Source organism: Equus quagga, chromosome 4, assembly GCF_021613505.1.
Source record: "Equus quagga isolate Etosha38 chromosome 4, UCLA_HA_Equagga_1.0, whole genome shotgun sequence".
NCBI lineage: Eukaryota > Metazoa > Chordata > Mammalia > Perissodactyla > Equidae > Equus > Equus quagga.
Genome location: NC_060270.1, coordinates 34,578,559 through 34,589,485, shown reverse-complemented (window position 1 = coordinate 34,589,485; position 10,927 = coordinate 34,578,559).

Below are 10,927 nucleotides of genomic sequence, written 5' to 3'. Positions count from 1 at the left end.
AGCACTTTTTCACCCTCATATCAGCACATGCTAACCCCATCTCACAGAGGAGGAAATTGAGGTCCTAAGTGCCTTGCACAAGGCCACACAGGCAGGAAGCAGCAAGATCAGAGGGAGGATATTACTCCAATTTAGAATCTTTCACCCTCCCCTGACTCAGAGATGCCAGAGATACCTGGCTGAACAGCCTGCAGCCAGGATACAAGTGCCTCTAAATGGCATTCAGGGCTCTCTCATGTTCAGCTCTTCTGGCCAGGAAATGGTTTCCCATCTCCCTGTGATATGTACATTTGGGAGTGACTACCTGCCAATAGGAGGAGTGGAAACTCATTTTAATGAGAAACCATAAAATCCATGAGCAGACATAGACGTTCAGCATTAAACAAAGCAGGGAAGTAGAAAATGTCTGTGCTGGAAGTCAGAGACCTGGGTTCTAGTTGTTCTGCCACAATACAGCTGTGGGGCATCCTCTCTGGGCCTTGGTTTCCTTGTCTATGAAATAAAAGACTTGATAGGTAGCTTCTGTGGTTCCTTTCAACCCTGATAATCAACGAGTTTAAGTTTGAGGAAATAAAGGGGCAAACTAAAGTGGACTGTAATGTTAAAATGCTATTTCTTTCTCAAAATGAGAACTTTATATTGGAAAAGAACTTGACCTTTGTGTAATATGGGGAGGGAAGCCCAGGTGCCGTGAACATTTCACAGGCCTGTGGAAAAGAAAACTCGCTCTTCAGTCATATCTGCTGCCCGTGTGTCTTCCCCACTCTGGACCTCAGTTTCTCCATCTGTAAAATTGATTCTCTCAAATTCCTTCTACAAATAAGTACTGAGAATCTGCGCTGCTTGAAAGGTTGATGATATAGCAGTGAACTAGACAAAGTCCCAATGAGGAAGACATACAATAAATATATTAATTAATTAATATATGTTCAAATTGATAAGGTTTAAAGCAAGATACAGAGCATGATGGCTAGGGGGAGATCCTTCTGAGGAGGAACTATACGACCAGAGAGCCAAAAGAGGTGAGGGAGCTAGCCAAACAAACATCTGAATAAAGATATTTCTTTGGCAGGTGGAAGGACAACCAATGCAAAGGTCCTGAGGTGGAAGCATACTTGGCACATTCAGACATCAGCAACAAAGTGAGGGAACTAGATCAGAGTGAGTGAATCAGAGAGGGCTATGAGATGAAGCCAGTGAGGCAGGCAGAGGCCAGATCACATGGAGCCTTGAAGGCTGTGGCAAGGAAAGCATTGGAGGATTTTGAGCTAGGGATTGACCTGATTTGGGTTTTGTTTTTAAGTAACTCCTTCTGCTAAATGGAGAATTAACTGTAGGAGGGCAGAAGTCGAGGCAGGGGATAGCTTAGGAGTCTAAGAACCTTTTAAGAGAAAAGAGGAACCAGGACAAAAGGGATACATTCTCCTTAAAAACCCGTGGCCCAGCTGATTGGCTTAGCATGAAGGCATTCTTACCTCCCCAGCCCAAGCCTTCTGCAGCGAACCCTCAGGGCCTGTTTCCATGGAAGAGGAGGTGGTTTATGGTTGTTGCTGGGGGCCTTCTTCCTCACACTAGTTCAGGCAAGAGAAGATGGTGTTTTGGGCTGGAGTTGTAACCATGAAGGAAGTGAAAAGTGGTTGAGTTTGAAGTTCATTTTGAAGTAGAGTTGACAGGACACGCTGATGGTTCATTTGGATATCAATTTAAGGAAATAAGATGAAAAATTGGTAACACGAAGAGAGTGATCTAGACATTCTCTAAAATGCCTTCAAGTTCCACAAATTCCTGAGGGCGCAGGAAATAGATTTCTGACAAATACTTCCCCTGGACATTTTGTAAATGGAAAACCTTTCCATTTCTCAGAAAAAAGTGAGAATTATAGGCAGAGGGGAGAAGCAGCATGGAACACTGGAAAGAGCCCTGGACTGGATGTCTGAGGCCTTAGACATAAGTGCTCAGGTTTCTCCTGCTTAAAATGAGCCTGATAATCCTTGCTTTTGCTAAAAAGGTGATTTAAGAACCAGATCAAACAATGTAAGTGAAAGTGTTTGGTAACCCGTAAAACATGAAGACCCTGGTTTTATGGTTTGTTTGTGCTCGGATGGAGGCAGCCAGCCCTAAGCCAAAGGTGCTATTCAACGAGATGTCCCTGCTGCTGCTCTGACTCAACGAGGCAGGCAGGCCTTCCTCACACTGGGGACGTGAGGTTCGAAAGTCCAGGAAGATCTCTTCCACAGAAATGCAGCAGATGCATGCTGGATTTCATCCATTAGAAGATATTCTCTCCTCTTTTATATACTTTTCCTTGGAGACATAGCCTATTAAAAATTGGTAGCTATTTAGACTTTAGTGTGAATTCATTTCTTGAATTGTCTTCTAGATTTATAGCTAGCCAAAAGAAGTCAAATCTTTACTTAAGGTTTGACTTAAGTTTGGAGCAGGAGATCAATTTGGAGTAAGTGACCCACGTGGTGGAGGGCATGCTTGTTGGTGTGTGTTCTTGGGGGTGGGGGTTGGCTACGGTGAGTGTGTAGACCTCTTGCTGAAGGGAAGGGTGCATGAGAATACCACAGGGGCCTTTCCTTCTATGGAAACCTACCACCGTGGAGCTCAAGAATCAAAATTTGCAACCCTCTAAGGGCTTCTGTTGGGCTAGATTTCAGCTGGAAGAGTCCCAGCTCACGCCCCTGGAGCTTCTAGTGGTAGGGGAGCCAGACTTTCCAGCCAAATCGGCTTTCACCAACTTCCACAAAGCCTGGCCTAATGTGACTTCCCCAGATAATGAAGAGCAAAGAGGTTAATGCATGAAGCCCATAAGGTTAACTTTTCCCATGAGAAGGAGTGGGTGGTGACGTCTCAGGCCTAGCCTCTTGCAGTAGTCTCCTATCTGGTGTCTATCCTGTCACTTTCCAGCTCAGAAGTTTTCAATGACTCCCCAGTGCCAACCAGTTCAAGTGCAAACACATCAGCCTGACAGTCATGCTTCCTCAGATCCTCACTTTCCTAGTCAGTCCCACTCTGTGTCATTCCCCATATCCCAGTCCCCCCAGCCACCTGCTCTTCCCTGTGACACCCTGCAGTCTCCTGCATCCATTTTTATGTACAGATTGTTCTGTCCACCTAGAAGACTTTTGACTCATCTCTGACTGTTAACATCACACATCTTATTCTAAGATGTTCCAAGAGCATCTCTTCTAGAATCAATATGGCCCTTTCTTGTGCCCAAAAGTGTGTTTTTTGTGCCTCTAGCAGAGACTTTCACAGATGACTTTATATTTCTGTTCCTTGGGATCTGTATGTCTCATCCATGAGAAGTTCACTGAGAGCAGAAACCTTGTCTCAGCCATATTTATGTCTTCCTCAGAGACCATAAAAATGTGAGGCACAGAATAGTCACTGAAAAATAATGGTTGGGTTGAAAACAAACTTCTCTCCCCTTCTATGTGAGGTCTTGCGGATTCTGAAGGCAGGACAAATGTCATGAACCTCAGGTACCTGCGGACTATATCATTTGACCCCCAAGCCTAGGTAACTGATACTTTCAGGAACACATATCTATTGATCCTTTAGTCATCTCTGAGCTTCAGAAAGAAAAAAACCCTAAACATCGATCAATGCAATTGATCCTATATGCTAAGAACTTACTGAAGGTGTCATACAAATATGCTAATATAGTCACTGAAAATGTAAGTCTTTACATCTTTTGAGAGGCTTAGGGAGGACGCATCCATTAACCACTGAAGTACATATGTCTATAGTACACAACAGAAGTAAATAACAAAACAATGCTAAATCACCTCTGTGTAGTGTTTCATATTTCATTAAATGTGTTAATATCAATAGGGCAAGGGAATGGACACCCCTGGTATACGGTTAATGTGTAGCTGAGCTGATGTCAGGGCTCTTGCCACTACTCCAACATTTCCTCTCTCACCAGAGATAGGCAAGAAAACCTTTCCCCTAATTCTCCTCTCAGTTCTTCTTTCTCTTTGTGAGCCCATTAGTCTCTCTAGAAGCATCCCACTTGTTGATCTATGACTTCAGCTCAGGGCTCCCCAGTGAAATGAAATTGAACTGTGCTCTGCCCCGCTGTGCCATCCAGAGAACATCTCGCAGTTCTCTTTACCTATTTTCTTCCTAAAAACAAAGTGTTAAATCTGAGGTCTTCCATGAGCCTTCCCAGCACAGTCAGCAGGGTAGGAGCTCAGTGTAAGAAATGAGGCCAGAAGCCAACAGCCCTGTCCCTGGAAGAGTGCAGAGCAGACGGTGAAGTTCCTCCTCCCGTGATCCTGAGACCTCCCCTTTGAAATGGCGTGATAGCACTGTGCACGTGTAGAAATGCCCCATGGAGTGAAAGCATCCCTACAGTAGCTCCAATTCCCCAACACAGATTTGTGAGTATTAACCCAGACTGGTGGTTATGAACCCTGGCTTCACACCAGGATTGCCTGCGGAATATTTTAAAAGCATAGATGCCTGGGTCCTAGCTCCTGGGATTCTGATGCATAGGCCCATATCTTTTAAGATTGTAATTCTAGTCTGTGACTAGAATGGGTTCCACCCCCTAGAAAATGATGGAGTCATGAACCTTTATGCACCACTGCCCCTCTCTCATCTCACTCTGCTCTTCCCTTTTCCCTTTCTCTTCTTTCTCTTTCTCTGTTTCTTTCCTTTTCTCTTCTCTCCTCCTTCCTCTTGTCCCTGTCAATCTTCTCTCTCAACTTTCCTTTTATTCTCTGGCTTATATCCTCTTTTCTCACTCAACCTCAACTCTCTTTTTCCTCCTTTCCCACCTTTGACTTGGGAATACCTGAGCACAATAGGCTTATTAGGACCAAAGCACTTTCTTTATTGACTTTCTTGAAATTACGCCAAGAGCTGAGGGCAAAGGCAGGCCAGAAATGGACCCATCCACTGACCAGGGCCTTCAAAGTCATCTAGTCCCACCCCTCCATTTACATAGGGGAAACCTGAAGCCAAGAGAAGGGAAGGGTCTCTCTCAAGGCCACATAACTATTTCAGAATCAGAGCCGCTAATTCTCTTAGTTCTATATTCTTTCTGTGATACAAGCGCACTGTGAGGTTCCTTGAATCTCTTCTACCCAAGTGGTTGAAATCATGTTATAAAATTGACGGCTTCTGTCCTGTGTTCTATGTGCCTTGCAGTCGGCCTGAAGCAAAGCCCCATTCCCTGAGAAGGGTGTTATTCTATAGAGAAGGCTTTGGGGATAATTGTGTTGGGCCTTTATGCTTTGTGTCTCCATCCTTTTCTGGTTATGCATTTCCTAATCCCATAAAACAGTCAGACAGGCTCCTCAGGACCAAGGCTCGGTGAAGCTGCTTCAGCACGCGGGAGGAAACTGTTGTTAAACTGAGCTCTCCTGCCCTCTGCTGGCTCAACTGGTAGAAGGCAATTTCATCTAAAATTTTAGGGCAGGATTTTATTAATTCTTTTGTTTACTCCAACAACTTTTAAAAGCACCTCCTAGGCAGAGAGCACTGTGCTTGGTGCAGAAGTTGCAAAGAAGTGCACATAAAAGGACCTCTTCTTTCAAACGTGAGTATTGAACACGTGGTGCCTAATGCTGCACTGAGGATTCAGAGGACCAAAACTCAACCCTTGGCTTTCAAAAGAAGTCATGATCTGGCAATTCAATACAGACTTTTTTCGGGGCCATAGAATCAAAGAATTAGCACTAGAAGGGACCCCAAACACCTTCTAACCCAGTGTTACTCATAATGATAGACTTCCCAGATTAGGTCTAGGGCTCCCTACACACAAGCCTCAGGAAATGCCAAGACGGGGGAGGGGGGATGGGATGGGGTGGGGACATGTTGTAAGGATTCTGTTTCATCGGACAGGATTCTGCCATAAAGTTTCATAGGAACAAAGGTCTTGAAGGAAAAACAAAGTTTGAAAACTTCAGTTCTAATACAAACTGTCCTCTTACATGTAATCGGAATGCCCTCCAGCCTCACAAACCTGCACTCACAATTGACGTCACATTTATATCCAGTCTCAGAATCACTGGCCTACTGGCCTTTTTGCACCCACATATCAGTGAAATCTCACTCCCCTTGCAAGGGCCCTCCAAGGAGGTCTCACGTGTGCTGAGGGCTCCCTCTTACAGCTGTTCACACTGTTGCTACTATATCTGGCCAGGGCTCCCTTGCCCCCAGGTCATTCCCAATGTTGTGCCCAGAACCAAGAATACTTCCCTGGACCACTGCTCTCTCCGTGATGCTCTAAAGTGCCACGCTGGGGTCTCTTATACCAGTGCCTTTCAAACTTTTGACTGCAACTTTCATGAGAAAGACACTTTACATCATAATCCAATGCACACACACACCCACAGACATGTTTCTCAAAACTATACTTACCCTTAACACTCACAATAAACTCTGGTATTTTCTATTCTATTTCTTTTTCTCTTTAATGTGGGCCATGACCCACTAAATGAACTGTGTGACCCACTGCTGAGTCATAAACCTCGGTTTGAAATGCACTTCCTTGGATGTGCAATGGCCCACCTGCCCTGGGCTCTGCCTGGACTCTTGGAATTTTTAGGCTGCTGCTCTCCCCACTGCTGCACAACACTTGTGGGGCACCAGGCAACAGGCCTTGCCACGCAGGGTGCTGTGCTAACCTCTCCTCTCTTTTCTCTCCTCTGCCTTCCATTTTTTTAGAAGTTCTCACTGCCATTTCAACAGCCAGGGGTCTATGCTGTTAAGTAATTTGAGCCCCTGGCTGTTAAAACAGCAGTGTTTATTAACTCTAGTGGGTTGAATGGCGGCATAAAAAACAAAATATATGTCCACATCCTAAGCCCTCAAAACCTGTGAATGTGACCTTATTTGGAAAAAAAAGGTCTCTGTAGATACAATTAAGTTAAAGATGTCAAGGTGAGATCATCCTGGACTACGTGAGTGGACCCTAAATCCAAAGACAAGTGTGTCTAAGAGACAGAAGAGGCGTAGACACAGAGAAGATGGCCATGTAAAGATGGAGGTGGAGATTGGAGTAACACAATCACAAGCCAAGGAATGCCTGGAGCCACCTGAAACTGGAAGAAGCAAGAAGGAATTCTACCCTAGAGCTTTTGGAAAAATTGTGGCCTGACTGACACTTTGATTTCAGATGCCTGCCCTCCAGAACTGTGAGAGAATAAATTTCTATTGTTTGAAGCCACCAGTTTGAGGTAGTTTGTTACAGCAGCCATAAGAAACTAATACACTAACCAAGCCTCTCCATTTCGAAAGCTTTAAGGAAACCAGACAGAGCTGGAGTCAGGTCACAGTTACCCTCAGTACCTGGGACAACTCTTCCGCCTCCAAATCCAACGTCCCTTCACAGAGTCAGGCTTTCTTCCAAAGAGCAGATTCTCCTAAGGGGCCCTGGAATCTCTTCTTGCAATTTGACTTCTATTGCAAGACCCCAACCCTCACCATCCTCCTTCTGACAGATATATCCTGATCAACTAAATCCCAACTGTGGACACAGAAGATTTTCTTTCTCAGGAAGGTCCTCAATTTCCAGATATATCAGTTGTTGAAACTGGAAATCAGGCTTAGCTTGACAGGAGGAATAGTCAGCAGAGTTTGACCATAAAACCCCAGCGGAGTGAAATGACTTGCCTAAAGCCACACGGTGAATTAGTGGCAGGTGGGTGTTTATCTGAATGCTAATAACACAAAAATGAAGAGTTTACGGGTTTTCCCTCTTCCGATAGCATTATGGGATATATATTCTCTAGACAGGTAAGGTCAAACCTCCATTCCTCAGGCATCTTTTGCATGCACTCAGCTTTCAACCTATTTATATTACCATCTGCTTCCCTTGCTGAAGGAGAATCACTGCAGTCTCCCTTTTACCCTAGCTCTGCACTTCTTAGCCATAAAACTTCTCTGATAAATCGATGAACCATCCCCATGACTGGGGAACAAAATGAACCATTGGCTAAGCAACATCTGACAGCAGGAGCCACAGGGACACAGATATCAGTTTTGGGTTCCTAACAAGAAGACTAGTGCTACAAGAAAAATGTGTTCTTAGATCCAAGGAGAGGTGAGATGAGCTTGAGGAAGAAATGAGTGCACAAGATCGCCTCGGAATCCTTTCCAGTCCTCAGATTCCATCCCCACCTGGGGCCGTGTCTTCTAGATCCTAATCCCTATCTTATTCTTAAAAAAAGACTGGACATTTCTGTACAGATGTACTCCTGGCAACTCCAGAGGACTGATGTAATCAACATACACCCTGTCCTTCTAGAACCTGCAATGCTAAGGGGTAGACCTATACATCTAAATGATTCTGAAACAAGACACTGTCTGTGAGGTTTCTTTGTGTTTTTTTTTTTTATTGTAGCAATTACTTTCTTGTCTAACAATAGTTTGTTTGCATGTCTGGCTCCTTGCAAAACAGCTTTCCTCAACAGCAGAGACTATGCCTTCCCACCTTGGTTTACCTAGAAGATTGCCTAGAACATGTGAAATGCTCATAAAATGTTGATCAAATATTGAGTGAACATTGACCTTAGTGTCAATCAATCAGTGTCTTCAACTATCGTATTTACATAAATGACTCCTAAACTTACCTTTTCTCTAATCATATTTGTCCCCCCTCCTTTTTGATGGCACATTTAACAATTTGCATCTTGTGAATTCTTTAGATATGTGTTTCTCTTCTATTTTTCTCCATTGTTGTCATAACGGGCCACCAGTCTAATTCAGGACCATATTATGTCTCTTATAAACTATTTAAAAACTTCCTAACTGACTTCCCATTGACTCTCCTCAAGGCAGCCCCTTCAAGTATATTCCACACTTTATGGCCTGATTCAGCTTCTAAATACACACCTGATCACATAATTGTCTCCCTTCCAAACCCCAAATGCAATTCACTGTCTTCCGAAAAAAAAGTCCACACTCCTTACACAGGTTTTCGAGGCTCTCAAGATGTGGTTTCAACTTCTCCTTCAGTTTTATTCCCCATTGATGCTTCATCCTCCAGAAAACACATGTGGTCACCATTCTGTAAAAGGGTCATCCATTTCAGTCTCTCTCAAACTGCTGGTCCTGCTCCATCTGTCTGCAGTACATGCATGTGCGTCTCCTCCTATCAAAATCTACTTGCTCCTCAGGGAACATTTTAAATTTTGAATGTTCGAGGAAGAAGTGAATCTAGATATTTTGGGGGCTAGAACATATAAGATTTGATGTGGGGTGGAGGCCGCTTTAAGAAAAATAATACAGGGGCCGGCCTGGTGAGGCAGCGGTTAAGTGCACACATTCTGCTTCATCAGCCTGGGATTCACCTGTTCGGATCCTGGGTGTGGACATAGCACCACTTGGCAAGTCATGCTGTGGTAGGTGTCCCACATATAAAGGATAGGGAAATGGGCATGGATGTTAACTGAGGGCCGCTCTTCCTCAGCAAAAAGAGGAGGATTGGCAGCAGATGTTAGCTCAGGGCTGGTCTTCTTCAAAAAAAAAAAGGGAAAAAAAAGATAGTATTTGTTGTTGGGCTTTAAAGAAGAGAATAAGCCAGTGTCAGAGAGGAAAAATTTCTCCTCTGCCCTTCTAGGTTCTTCTCACTGGTCTAATAATCAATCTGACACGACAGAACAACAGGAGAAAAGCTAACAGAGGTTTAATAACATGTATACCTCCCATACATATGGGAGAGAACCAGAAAAATTAAGTAACTTGTCAAAAAGGCCAAAGCCACCACCTTAAATATCATCTTCAGCTAAAGACAAAAAATGTAGTGGGTGGAGATTTGGTTATGGGAGGTTACCAGGAAAGCTACAGTAAATGAGGGTAAGGTTGTTATGAAGATTTAAGTCCTTGTCGTCCCTGTTGATAAGAGTTTTATTGGTCATTCTCTTCTTCCTGGTACAACAGGGGAGACGCCCTTACAAATAGAGATTTCTCTACAAATGTAAATGTCTTTTATAAAGGGTAACCTATACTTGGTTTTCAGAGCTTCTTAAAAATAACCAGCCTAAAATTATCCTTATGAGATATGTTTTGGAGTGACAAATTCTGCTCCCCTATACTGGCCTTTGGTGAAGAGTGAGAACCAGAGAATTGCAGGCTTGGAGATCAGTGTGCTGAAGGGCTGGGAAGAGCAGAAACACACAGTGTGTTTGGGGAACAATACATAGTGCTATGTGACTTCAGCTCCAACATGCGGACTAAGGAACTGGCAGACGAGGCTGATGTATTAGTTGTAGCTAGGTTCAGTTCCAGATGACTAAAAACTCAAAATAGCAGTGGATGGCTTTAAAAGTAGGGAAGCTTATTTCTCTCTCACATAAAATTCCAGGTTGGTGGCCCAGGGCTGATAAGGGACTTGGTGATATTAGGTACCAAGTAACTTCTACCTTGTTTCTCTGCCATTTTGTGATCTTGGCCTCATGATCAAAGATGGCAGCATCTGTGTTGAGGCAGCAGGATGGAAAAAAGGATAAAGATGAGGAAAGCAAAGGACACACGGTCATTACCTGTGCGAGACTGCATTTCCTGAAGTTGACTATAACAATATCTCCCATCCCACGTGTTCTTCTTACAATGTGCCTTTCACATGCTATTCAAAGGTGGGGTCTTTGTTCCCTCTCTTTGAAACTGGGCAGATTTTGTGACTGTTCTGATTAGAACATGGTATCATTGACACTATGTGATTGCCAAGCTAAGTCATAAAAGAAATTTATCTTTTGCTTTCCACATTGAGATGCTCATTCTTGAAGCCTTCAGTCCCCAAGGCAGTCTGACTGCCCTGAGGTGGCCATGCTGTGAGGAAGCCCAAGAGCCCACATGAAAAAGTCCCAGGACTATGTGAAAAAAGAGACTTACCCAGCCAGCCCTAGATGCTTCAGCTCCAGTCACCGTCTGATTGCAGCTGCATGAGAGATCCAGAATCAGAAGA